We start from the raw sequence: 13,334 nt of genomic DNA, 5'->3' as shown, positions 1-13,334 counted from the left end.
TAGGAGACATTAAATAGATCAATGATAACTGCAGAAGGTCTTTCTGCTGTTGTGGCAATGAATGGACACTCAACAATTGAAAAGATTCCTTCCATGCCTTAGAAGCGTGACTTGATCAGTACTTATCTACACAGCATGCTGTCATCAAAGATCCTGTTTCTCATATCGAATTCTAGTCTTCCACACTTTAGGAAACGTAAACATTCAGGACGTGCCATTAGCACAGCCTGCACTAAAAGGTGGCTGGAGATTACAGATGGCAACACAGAGTGTAACGCCAATGTCACCTTGAAAAACCTGCCGTGACCCGGATTCGGGATTGCTGCGGCCACAACGCAGAGTACTAACCACTATACGATCACGGCGAGCTCTGGAACAGCTGTTGTGCCCCTTGTGGCCCTTGTGTGGTATGTTCCTCCCTGTGATATGCCCCCTTTCTGTTCAGTGAGAACGCTGTTGTTTTCCTCCTCCTACCAGCACAACGCTGTTCCAAAGAAAAAATGAAAATGGAAACAATTGATGACTGCTGCAATTTTAAAAAGGGAGAGCACGTAGTCAGCAGGATTCGAACCTGTGCGGGGAGACCCCAATGGATTTCTAGTCCATCGCCTTAACCTCTCGGCCACGACTACAAGACTGCCTGATCTGCCATGTCTTCATACCTAGTACATGTATTGTGCATCCAGATAAAACTTTAATCAAGCGATAGCTCAACGGCAAATCCTGCGGCTTCACAAAATCAGCCTTACACGCCCGAACAGGGACTTGAACCCTGGACCCTCAGATCAAAAGTCTGATGCTCTACCGACTAAGCTATCTGGGCTCCAAAACAGTAATTTACAAGTAGGCAAGGTTTAGGGTTGTGGTCGGCGCAGACCTTTACAGTACACTAAAGTTTACGGTGAGATGGGGTTTTAAGCTTATGGTTGGTGTGGATGTTGCTAAAACACGACAGGTTACTTTGAGGTTGGGTTTATGGTTGTTGTAGATGTAGACATCAGTACAACACAATAGTTTGGACTCCATGTCATGTAGGAGACATTAAATAGATCAATGATAACTGCAGAAGGTCTTTTCCACACTTTAGGAAACATAAACATTCAGGACGTGCCATTAGCACAGCCTGCACTAAAAGGTTGCTGGAGATTACAGATGGCAACACAGAGTGTAACGCTAATGCCACCTTGAAAAACCTGCCGTGACCCGGATTTGAACCGGGGTTGCTGCGGCCACAACGCAGAGTACTAACCACTATACGATCACGCATGCTACGGGACAGCCGTTGTGCCTCTTGTGTGGTATGTTCCTGCCTGTGATATGCCCCCTTTCTGTTCAGTGAGAACGCTGTTGTTTTCCTCCTCCTACCAGCACAACGCTGTTCCCAAGAAAAAATGAAAATGCAAACAATTGATGACTGCTGCAATTTTAAAAAGGAGGAAGCCGTAGTCGGCAGGATTCGAACCTGCGCGGGGAGACCCCAATGGATTTCTAGTCCATCGCCTTAACCTCTCGGCCACGACTACAAGACTGCCTGATCTGCCATGTCTTCATGCCTAGTACATGTATTGTGCATCCAGATAAAACTTTAATCAAGCGATAGCTCAACGGCAAATCCTGTGTCTCCAGAAAATGAGCCTTACACGCCCGAACAGGGACTTGAACCCTGGACCCTCAGATCAAAAGTCTGTTGCTCAACTGACTGAGCTATCCGGGATCTACAACTGTAGTTTACAAGTAGGCAAGATTTAGGGTTGTGGTCGGCGCAGACCTTTACAGAACTCTAAAGTTTACCGTGAGATGGGGTTTTAAGCTTATGGTTGGTGTGGATGTTGCTAAAACACGACAGGTTACTTTGAGGTTGGGTTTATGGTTGTTGTAGATGTAGACATCAGTACAACACAATAGTTTGGACTCCATGTAATGTAGGAGACATTAAATAGATCAATGATAACTGCAGAAGGTCTTTCTGCTGTTGTGGCAATGAATGGACACTCAACAATTGAAAAGATTCCTTCCATGCCTTAGAAGCGTGACTTGATCAGTACTTATCTACACAGCATGCTGTCATCAAAGATCCTGTTTCTCATATCGAATTCTAGTCTTCCACACTTTAGGAAACATAAACATTCAGGACGTGCCATTAGCACAGCCTGCACTAAAAGGTGGCTGGAGATTACAGATGGCAACACAGAGTGTAACGCTAATGTCACCTTGAAAAACCTGCCGTGACCCGGATTCGAACCGGGGTTGCTGCGGCCACAACGCAGAGTACTAACCACTATACGATCACGGCGAACTACGGAACAGCCGTCGTGCTTCTTGTGTGGTATGTTCCTGCCTGTGATATGCCCCCTTTCTGTTCAGTGAGAACGCTGTTGTTTTCCTCCTCCTACCAGCACAACGCTTTTCCCAAGAAAAAATGAAAATGCAAACAATTGATAAATGCTGCAATTTTAAAAAGGGAGAGGACGTAGTCAGCAGGATTGAAACCTGCGCGGGGAGACCCCAATCGATTTCTAGTCCATCGCCTTAACCACTCAGCCACAACTACAAGACTGGCTGAGAAGCCATGTCTTCATGACTAGTACACGTATTGTGCATCCAGATGAAACTTTGATCAAACGATAGCTCAACGGCAAAACCTGCGGCTTCACAAAATCAGCCTTACACGCCCGAACAGGGACTTGAACCCTGGACCCTCAGATTAAAAGTCTGATGCTCTACCGACTGAGCTATGCGGGCTCTACAACAATAGCTTACAAGTAGGCAAGCTTTAGGGTTGTGGTCGGCGCAGACCTTTACAGAACTCTAAAGTTTACCGTGAGATGGAGTTTTAAGCTTATGGTTGGTGTGGATGTTGCTAAAACACGACAGGTTACTTTAAGGTTGGGTTTATGGTTGTTTCAATTCAATTCAATTCAGCTTTATTTGTATAGCGCTTTTACAATGTAGATTGTGTCAAAGCAGCTTCACATAAATGGTCATAGTAACTGGAACAGTGTGGTTCAGTAACTGGAACAGTGTAGTTCAGGTTTTAGTGTTTAAGTTCAGTTCAGTTCAGTTTAGCTCAGTTCAGTGTGATTTAATCATTACTGAGAGTTCAAACACTGAAGAGCAAATTCATCGATGCGTAGCTCTACCAATCCTGAACCATGCGAGGCAGTGGCGACAGCGGAGAGGGAAAAAAAACTTCACCTGATGGGAGTGAAGAAAAAAAACCTTGAGAGAACCAGACTCAGTTGGGCACGACCATTTTAATTTCTCCGCTGGTTAAAAGTCTTGTGCAGAACTTCATTCGCCGTGGTTTATGCTGGAAGATGGCCTCAATGAAGACTCGTCTGTCCCTGGAGCGTCGCTGGAATCAGACACATGTTCTCCACTCCCCACGACCATCAGCGCAGCAGCAGCTCAGGATATGGCCTGGTCCCGGATATGGAATCCTTGGGATCATCACGTCGCTGGTCTTGGATCCAATCAGTGACTCCGCCTAATTTGAGGACCTCGGGATGAGTATCCCCAGGTGAAAATAGAGAATAAAGAGAATAATTAGCGTAGCTGCTGTTCATAGTGTATATAAGCAAGATGCAGAAGCCAGTGTGGAACCCGCTAGGTGATGCATTGAGTGTATGCTTTACTAAACAGATAGGTCTTTAATCTAGTTTTGAACTGGGAGAGTGTGTCTGAGCCTCGGACATTACCAGGAAGGCTATTCCAGAGTGTAGGAGCCATGAAAGAGAAGGCTCGACCTCCTTTACTTGATTTTGCTATTCTAGGTACTACCAGAAGCCCTGAATTTTGAGATCTTAAGGAGCGAGTTGGTTCGTAGCGAGACAGAAGGTTGGTTAGATAAACAGGAGCTAGATTATTTAGAGCTTTATAGGTGAGAAGTAATATTTTAAATTCAATACGAAACTTAACAGGCAGCCAGTGTAAGGAGGATAAAATTGGGGTTATATGATCATATTTTCTAGACCTGGTCAGAACTCTGGCTGCTGCATTTTGTACTAATTGAAGTTTGTTAATAGAGGATGCTGGGCAGCCAGCAAATAGAGCATTACAGTAATCCAGTCTCGAAGTCATAAAAGCATGGACTAGCTTTTCTGCATCTGAGATGGATAGCATATTTCGTAATTTAGCGATATTTCTCAGATGAAAGAAGGCAGTTTTTGTGACATGGGATATATGGTTTTTAAAAGTTAGATTGCTGTCTAATATGACACCCAAATCTTTTATAGTAGAGCTAAAGCTAACTTTGTATCCCTCTAATTGTAAATTGAGTTGCGAGATCAGCTGTGTGCAAGATTTAGGCCCAATAAGTAATAATTCTGTTTTGTCTGAGTTTAAGAGAAGAAAATTGTTGTTCATCCAGTCTTTGATGTCTTTGATACACTCAGTTAGTTTAGAAAGTTCAGACGTCTCGTCAGGTTTAGTGGAAATATATAATTGAGTATCATCTGCATAGCAGTGAAAGCTGATCCCATGTCTTCTAATAATGTCTCCCAGAGGTAGCATGTAAATTGTAAACAGTAAAGGGCCTAAAACTGATCCTTGAGGCACCCCATACTTTACTGGGCAGATTTGTGAAGGCTGTCCATTAAGATTCACAAACTGGTAGCGGTCAGTTAAGTATGACTTAAACCATTGTAGAGCCTGTCCCTGGACACCTGTAGACTTTAAGCGATTTATGAGGATATTGTGGTCAATGGTATCAAATGCCGCACTAAGATCGAGTAAAACTAATAGCGAGACGCACCCTCGGTCAGCAGCTAAGAGTAAATCGTTGGTTATTTTCACTAAGGCGGTTTCTGTACTGTGGTGAGCCCTGAAACCTGACTGAAACACTTCAAAAATATTGTTCGTCTGCAGAAAAGAGCATAATTGAGTGGAAACAACTTTTTCTAGTATTTTAGACATAAATGGAAGATTTGAAATAGGCCTATAGTTAGCTAAGTTGTTGGTGTCTAGTTGCGGTTTCTTAATAATAGGCTTAATAACAGCTAGCTTGTAAGAGTTTGGAACATGGCCTATAGATAAAGAAGAGTTGATAACGTTAAGAAGAGGTTCTCCTATAGCAGGTAACAGCTCTTTCAGTAATTTTGTTGGAATTGAGTCCAGCATACACGTAGCTGGTTTAGAGCTATTTATAATTTTTACTAACTCTTCATGTTCTATGATTTTGAAGCAGTGTAGGTTATTATTATGATTTAATGAAACATTTACAGGATTTGGAGTATAAGCCGGTGCAGAAAGTTTGGCATCTCCTATTTTCTGTCTAAAGCCTTCTATTTTATTATGGAAAAAATTCATGAAATGTTGTTGTAGATGTAGAAATCAGTACAACACAATAGTTTGGACTCCATGTCATGTAGGAGACATTAAATAGATCAATGATAACTGCAGAATGTCTTTCTGCTGTTGTGGCAATGAATGGACACTCAACAATTGAAAAGATTCCTTCCATGCCTTAGAAGCGTGACTTGATCAGTACTTATCTACACAGCATGCTGGCATCAAAGATCCTATTTCTCTTATATCATATCCCTAGTCTTCCACACTTTAGGAAACGTAAACATTCAGGACGTGCCATTAGCACAGCCTGCACTAAAAGAAGGCTGGAGATAACGGATGGCAACACAGAGTGCGACACCAATGTCACCTTGAAAAGACTGCCGTGACCCGGATTCGAACCGGGGTTGCTGCGGCAAAAGCTGTGGCTCCACAAAATGAGCGTCACACGCCCGAACAGGGACTTGACCCCTGGACCCTCAGATTAAAAGTCTGATGCTCTACCGGCTGAGCTATCCGGGCTCCACAACAGTAATTCATAAGTAGGCAAGGTTTGGGTTGTGGTCGGCGCAGACCTTTACAGTACACTAAAGTTTACCATGATATGGGGTTTTAAGCTTATGGTTGGTGTGGATGTTGCTAAAACACGACAGGTTACTATGAGGTTGGGTTTATGGTTTTTGTAGGTGTAGACATCAGTACAACACAATAGTTTGGACTTCATGTCATGTAGGAGACATTAAATAGATCAATGATAACTGCAGAATGTCTTTCTGCTGTTGTGGCAATGAATGGACACTCAACAATTGAAAAGATTCCTTCCATGCCTTAGAAGCGTGACTTGATCAGTACTTATCTACACAGCATGCTGGCATCAAAGATCCTATTTCTCTTATATCATATCCCTAGTCTTCCACACTTTAGGAAACGTAAACATTCAGGACGTGCCATTAGCACAGCCTGCACTAAAAGAAGGCTGGAGATAACGGATGGCAACACAGAGTGCGACACCAATGTCACCTTGAAAAGACTGCCGTGACCCGGATTCGAACCAGGGTTGCTGCGGCCACAACGCAGAGTACTAACCACTATACGATCACGGCGAGCTACAAAATAGCCCTTGTGACCTATGTGTGGTATGTTCCTCCCTGTGATAAGCCCCTTTCTCTTCAGTGAGAACACTCTGTTGTTTTTCTCCTCCTACCAGGGGTCCGTTCTTCGTACCTTGCTTAAATGATCTAAGATTATTTGGCAGATCCCGGATCTTTTAATCTTGATAACTGATCTCTCACTAATTTGGTTCTTCAAACGAGTTCGCGGATCAGATTAGAATGTCTGGATAAACTGATCTGAGATCGCTGCGTGTTTTGTAAAGGACAGATCTATCGATCCTCGAAATCATGATCAGCAATGCAACGATTGGCTGACGGCACAGCAGCGTAATGACATCATCTGATTAATATTCAATTATCCATGTGAGCAAAATTACGTCAAATTAGCAGTAAACGGCTTGTTAAATATGACACGCAATAACCTTCCACATTTGTTGTGAGCTGCAGGCTTTCCACTTTCATATGTCAAGTGTATTCATCATGTATTTCAATGCAAATCAGTGTATTTAGTTCCACATTTAGAAAAGATTTTCTTTATTATAGCAGCCATTTTGTAATCGGTGTAAAGAATAACTGGTTGTTTACAAATGTGTTTTCATATTGGTAAAGGCGTCTGCAACTTTTGTGAAGCATCAAATCACCGGCATATTAACTATCAAAACATGTTTATGACTGCTGAAATGATTGCTTTAAAAAAGTCGCATATTGTGCATTTCTATTATACACAATTATACACAACATATCAATAATCTTTCTCTTTGCACCACCAGGAGGCAATCTTTGTAGCCTACTTTTATTTTGAGGGTGCAGATTGCATACGTTTTATTAAAATGTATAACTTAATTTATTTTATTAATGACTAGAACTTTATATATATAGTTAAAAAATATGTACCATTTCCCTAACTTTATATAACTACTACTGTAAGAAAATATCAGAATTCGGAACATACTTTCTGTATTATCTTTGCTTGAACTAAGCCAATCTAATCCTGTTTATATGAATTGAACCTGCTCCCGATCAGGTTTGACCTAGCAGAACTGTTGCTATGACAACAACTCTCGGATCAGCTTTGAAGAACGAAACGATCCTGGATCATGTCAAATCGTCAATATCCAAATCCAGCTAACTGAGTAATCCACGTACGAAGAACGGACCCCAGCACAACGCTTTTCCCAAAAAACAATGGAAATGCAAACAATTGATGACTGCTGCAATTTTAAAAACGAGGAGGACGTAGTCGGCAGGATTCGAACCTGCGCGGGGAGACCCCAATGGATTTCTAGTCCATCAGCCTTAACCACTCGGCCACGACTACAAGACTGCCTGTACTGCCATTTCTTTATGCCTAGTACACATATTGTGCATCCAGATGAAACTTTCATCAAGCGATAGCTCAACAGCAAAAGCTGTGTCTCCACAAAAGGAGCGTCACACACCCAAACAGGGACTTGAACCCTGGACCCTCAGATTAAAAGTTTGATGCTCTACCGACTGAGCTATCCGGGCTCCACAACAGTAATTTACAAGTAGGCAAGGTTTGGGTTGTGGTCGGCGCAGACCTTTAAAGTACACTAAAGTTTACCGTGAGATGGGGTTTTAAGCTTATGGTTGGTGTGGAGGTTGCTAAAACACGACAGGTTACTTTGAGGTTGGGTTTATGGTTTTTGTAGGTGTAGACATCAGTACAACACAATAGTTTGGACTTCATGTCATGTAGGAGACATTAAATAGATCAATGATAACTGCAGAATGTCTTTCTGCTGTTGTGGCAATGAATGGACACTCAACAATTGAAAAGATTCCTTCCATGCCTTAGAAGCGTGACTTGATCAGTACTTATCTACACAGCATGCTGGCATCAAAGATCCTATTTCTCTTATATCATATCCCTAGTCTTCCACACTTTAGGAAACGTAAACATTCATTCTGTTTTTTAACGGGACAATTTTTAACAGTGTAGGCACACTGATTGATGCAGTACACTGTTAAAAATTGTCCCGTTAAAAAACAGTAAAATACTGGCAGCTGCAGTTGCCAGCAATGTACTGTTATTTTACAGTATGTTGATGTAAAAATTAGGGATGTAACGGTATTGTAAATACCGTCATACCGCAATATTAATTTTTTTCGATATTACCGAAGTCGCATGACTCGGTAAAACTATAGGTCTTCTGAGAAAATTTGCTGAGGCGAATGAAGCGAACGGGAGGTAGCAAAAACTACAATACCCATCAGCCCATGCTTGACCATCATCCCTTGCGGTCTGTTGTCGCTACAGATCCAGTAATGCGGAAATGGAGTGTGCTGCTAGAAGCGGGGATGAAAAGAGCTGGAAAACTCTAAGGCCCCGTTTACACTAATGCGTTTTAGTTTGAAAACGCATAAGTTTTGCTACGGTTACGCCAACCGTCCACACTACGCCGAAGTTCTCGAGCGCCGAAAACGGAGCGTTTCGAAATGTGTGGATAATGTCTCGGTGTGGATAATGGAAAACGGAGACTTCTGAAAACGGAGGCGGGGCTGCAGACGTTCGCCTCTCTGATTGGGGCTTTTCCTGAATATTAAGTAGCCTAACACGCACAGTTCAGTCCTGCATCCTCTCCTTGTAAGTTCAGACTTCGCAAGTTTGATCAAGGCTGCAGTCTCTTCTTCTCAGTTTGATATGGAAAAGCAGACTATACCGAGGACACGGGTAAATCTTCAAAGGGAACAGTGTACTTTATAACTTCATTCACATCACCCTGGCTTCGTTGTTTCACTTTATCAACAATAAAATGTAAACATGATTTAAGGAACTGCCTATTTTCATTTTAATATTAGCAACTTAGACAGCAGACATGTTGAGGCGTCGTGCTGCATAAGATGAGCGTCATCTTCACTGTGTGGATATTTATAACAAAACGGAGCCGATAACAACTGCCTACTTTCAATTTCAGTGAAAATACGAAACACAGCCTCTCTTTTGCTGAGTATCAGTTTTAAGAATCGATAATGGCCATTTTAAAAGTATAACATACAATAAGTTTATACATTATAGGAAATAAAGGCAAGCGATCAGTCAATATACAGAATGTACGTGGTTACATTAATCATTAACTTATCTTTGCGCTCAGCCAAAACACGTTACCTGAGAACAAGTAATAGATTCCAATGACCAAAGTCAGGGAATATGTCGTTAGATAAAGACAACAAGATAAATGAAATATCCCGTTTAATAAATATAGTGAGATTAGATCCAGCGGGAGATGCTTGATGAGAAGTCCGACTAGCAGAGCTCTCATCTGGGTAGATGGGCTGAGTGTGATTAAATGTTGAATGTGATGAGTTTTCAACAATACTAAATTGAAACTTTATTGTTTTTACATGGTTTAATAATTTTTTGTTATTAAAATTGAAGTTCCTGTTTCAAAGCTTACAGATAGATGGCTAATTTGTATGTCATTGACACTTTTGGCACTTTTTTGGAGTATTTTCATAAGTTTTGTTTTTTCCTGTAAATGATTCAATAAATACCGTACCGTGACATTCATACCGAGGTATTACCGTACCGTGAAATTCTGATACCGTTACATCCCTAGTAAAAATACATGGACTACATTGATTTACACAATACTCAAGTGAACTCATTCTGCTCACTGAAAGCAACTGCCTCAAATTGGCCAACTGCTGAATGAGTTTATGAAGTAATGTGCTATATATGCTTAGAAGCATACTTATAATGATAACTTATTTTAGTTAATTAGATAAGTTCGTTTTAATTCTAATGTCTTATTTTTCACAACAGCACACATACATGTAAATCTGGAATCACCAGAGAGATTCTGACTGCATCAGCAACTAAACAGCCGCTGTCTTTAAATAGAGAAACATGCAGAATAACATCAGCAGTTCATTGTTCATCTTTAACTCATACACTGGCTCTACTCTCCTCCACAACGGTGACATACAGAAGAAATTAGCTTCAGGTTTTACAGTAAAATACTGTTTTTTTTCCTTGTTTTAACGGTAATCTACTGGCAGCTGTGGTTGCCAGCAATCTACTGTTTTTTTTACAGTCTACTTCCGTAGTTTAAATTAACAGTATATTACTGTTACAATACATTTTTACACTGTGTTTTTACCTCTCACACCTTTAACACTTTAAACCCCAGAGCAAATACTTCAGTTTTAATTGAAGTGTCCACACTACTGAGTGTTCAAGAAACATGTAGCAAAGCTGAAGTAAATTCATTAATTAACTGACTAATTAAATAATAATTGAGGATTAACAATGAATAAATGAAGAAATACTGAAGGGAAAAAACAAGAACAGAACATACAAAACTTTAGTCACAGCTTTATAATGAAATAACCTGAAGAACAACAAATGATTAAATCATTTAAATGATCAGCGGATGATTAAACAACTCTACAAACATCATCACCAGCTACACTTATTACTTAATACATGTATTTTTGTATAACATCTACTAAAGTTCTTCTTGAGAAAAAAAGTGAAAGTTTTACGTCACCATCATGGAGAACAGAGTTTGCTTTAGTTGGGCTCTTAGCCCTGTCATTTTTAACATTTATATATCTTGGCTGCTGCAATTGTTAAGAACTTTGTTTAAAAAGCTCCTTTGTTGTGGCAAGTCAGCCAAAAACCTAAATAAGATCGGGTGATGTTCATGTTGCTTTTAAATGGCAGAGTCTGTTCTAATTTAGTATAATAAAATTTACTGCTGCTATTCAATGTTAAATCTATTGTTTTACATTATATGTCTATATATGGCAATGATTTCTGGAAGTTTTTAAGAATATCTTGGACAATAACACTGCTCTATGGTGTAGATTGCACTCAAAGAGACATCAATAATCAGCATATGAACCTCAATAATGGTGACAACTAACAAAATTAACAGTTTAACTCACAAACAGGCAACTGAAAGTCTAAACATAAACAACAGCAGAATCAAACACAAATAAAGAAAACTGTTAGACCATCATACAACATTTATTTACACCGCAATGCATGCTGGGATATTTGTACCGTGCCACTCCCAGCATGCATTGCAGCATGAAACATTTGAATTGTTACCATTGTTGAGATACAAGGTCAGATTCATGAGGTCTGAGTGTGTATTTGTCATAATTGAACGGCTTTTGTATGTTAATTCTTAACTGTTAAGTATTTATGGAGGTATCTTTTCTGATTCCACTTCACATTAATTAAATTAATACCTGCAATTAAGCATAAAATCTATTGCATGTGGCCCTTCTTCCAGATTTATACCAAAACATTTATCAGAACTAATTTCAGACAAATAGATTTCTCTATTTATTGACTTCCCAACTTTATTTCTACAATACAAGCACTTTGTTAACTCATTATAGTAATTGGAGAGTCTGATTTAATAAGTTCAAGGGTGAAGAGCCCAACTAAACCAGCCCCTCACTCCATTACGGTGACACAAAAAACACCTTAATTTTTGTTGGATCTCAATGAGAATAGTATGGAAGTCAAATCAGTCAGTAATAAGTGTGTGTCTGCTGTTGTTTGTGGAGTTGTTTAATGATCCTCTGCTGAGACTGAAGCTGTTTTATTTTATTTGATTTTATTTAATGTTGTAACTCAAGTCACTGTTTGTGTTTCTTGTTTATTTTCTTCAGTAATTGTGATTATTAACAGCAGGTGTTCATCAGTGTCTGAATTCACTCATTAGTGTTAATTAAAACTGTCAGGTGAACTATATTAGTTAACTAGTGAATGAAATAGTGAACAAGGACACAAAGCGTGATTTCAAACACAGACTTCAAAACATCGAATCTGAACTCTGTTAGCTCACAGTTTTCTGCAGTTGGTTACTTTCTCGAAAACAAAAATGTTACCCAGAAAGCACTGTTTTAACAGAATATTACTGTTTTAGTGAAAAAACATTATTTTGCCGTAGAATCTGACCGTTTTTTAACAGCAATTTTTTACAGTGCAGTGTTATTGTCCAAGATATTCTTAAAAACTTCCAGAAATCATTGCCATATATAGGCATATAATGTAAAACAATAGAATTAACATTGAATAGGAGCTGTAAATTTTATTATACTAAATGAGAACAGACTCTGCCATTTAATAGCAACATGAACATCACCAGATCTTATTAAGGTTTTTGGCTGGCTTGCCACAATAAAGGAGCTTTTTTAAACAAAGTTCTTAACAATTGCAGCAGCCAAGATATATAAATGTTAAAAATGACAGGGCTAAGAGCCCAACTAAAGCAAGCTCTGTTCTCCATGATGGTGACGTAAAACTTTAACTTTTTCTCAAGAAGAACTTTAGTAAATGTTATACAAAAATACATGTATTAAGTAATAAGTGTAGCTGGTGATGATGTTTGTAGAGTTGTTTAATCATCCGCTGATCATTTAAATGATTTAATCATTTGTTGTTCTTCAGGTTATTTCATTATAAAGCTGTGACTAAAGTTTTGTATGTTCTGTTCTTGTTTTTTCCCTTCAGTATTTCTTCATTTATTCATTGTTAATCCTCAATTATCATTTAATTAGTCAGTTAATTAATGAATTTACTTCAGCTTTGCTACATGTTTCTTGAACACTCAGTAGTGTGGACACTTCAATTAAAACTGAAGTATATGCTCTGGGGTTTAAAGGGTTAAAGGTGTGAGAGGTAAAAACACAGTGTAAAAATGTATTTTAACAGTCATATACTGTTAGTTCACACTACGGAAGTAGACTGTAAAAAAACAGTAGATTGCTGGCAACCACAGCTGCCAGTAGATTACTGTTAAATCAAGGAAAAAACAGTATATTTCTGTAAAACCTGAAGCTAATTTCTTCTGTCTGTCACCGTTGTGGAGGAGAGTAGAGCCAGTGTATGAGTTAAAGATGAACAATGAACTGCTGATGTTATTCTGCATGTTTCTCTATTTAAAGATAGCG

The 13,334-nt window shown here is 39.5% G+C and overlaps 4 non-coding genes across 4 annotated transcripts; all 4 read right to left on the bottom strand.

Annotated features, from left to right (window-relative positions):
• Window positions 1-1,441: 1,441 nt before the first annotated feature.
• Window positions 1,442-1,523, bottom strand: trnas-aga (transfer RNA serine (anticodon AGA)). The gene has a single exon. It is a non-coding gene; the product is annotated as a tRNA-Ser (tRNA).
• Window positions 1,524-2,221: 698 nt separating this feature from the next.
• On the bottom strand, window positions 2,222-2,293 carry trnah-gug (transfer RNA histidin (anticodon GUG)). Its single transcript has one exon. It is a non-coding gene; the product is annotated as a tRNA-His (tRNA).
• A 4,024-nt stretch (window positions 2,294-6,317) lies between these two features.
• On the bottom strand, window positions 6,318-6,389 carry trnah-gug (transfer RNA histidin (anticodon GUG)). Its single transcript has one exon. It is a non-coding gene; the product is annotated as a tRNA-His (tRNA).
• A 1,244-nt stretch (window positions 6,390-7,633) lies between these two features.
• trnas-aga (transfer RNA serine (anticodon AGA)) lies at window positions 7,634-7,716 on the bottom strand. The gene has a single exon. It is a non-coding gene; the product is annotated as a tRNA-Ser (tRNA).
• Window positions 7,717-13,334: the final 5,618 nt, after the last annotated feature.

This window comes from Danio rerio, chromosome 4 (assembly GCF_052040795.2).
Source record: "Danio rerio strain M-AB ecotype USA chromosome 4, GRCz13ab, whole genome shotgun sequence".
NCBI lineage: Eukaryota > Metazoa > Chordata > Actinopteri > Cypriniformes > Danionidae > Danio > Danio rerio.
This window is presented reverse-complemented; position numbering and strand designations above follow the sequence as displayed.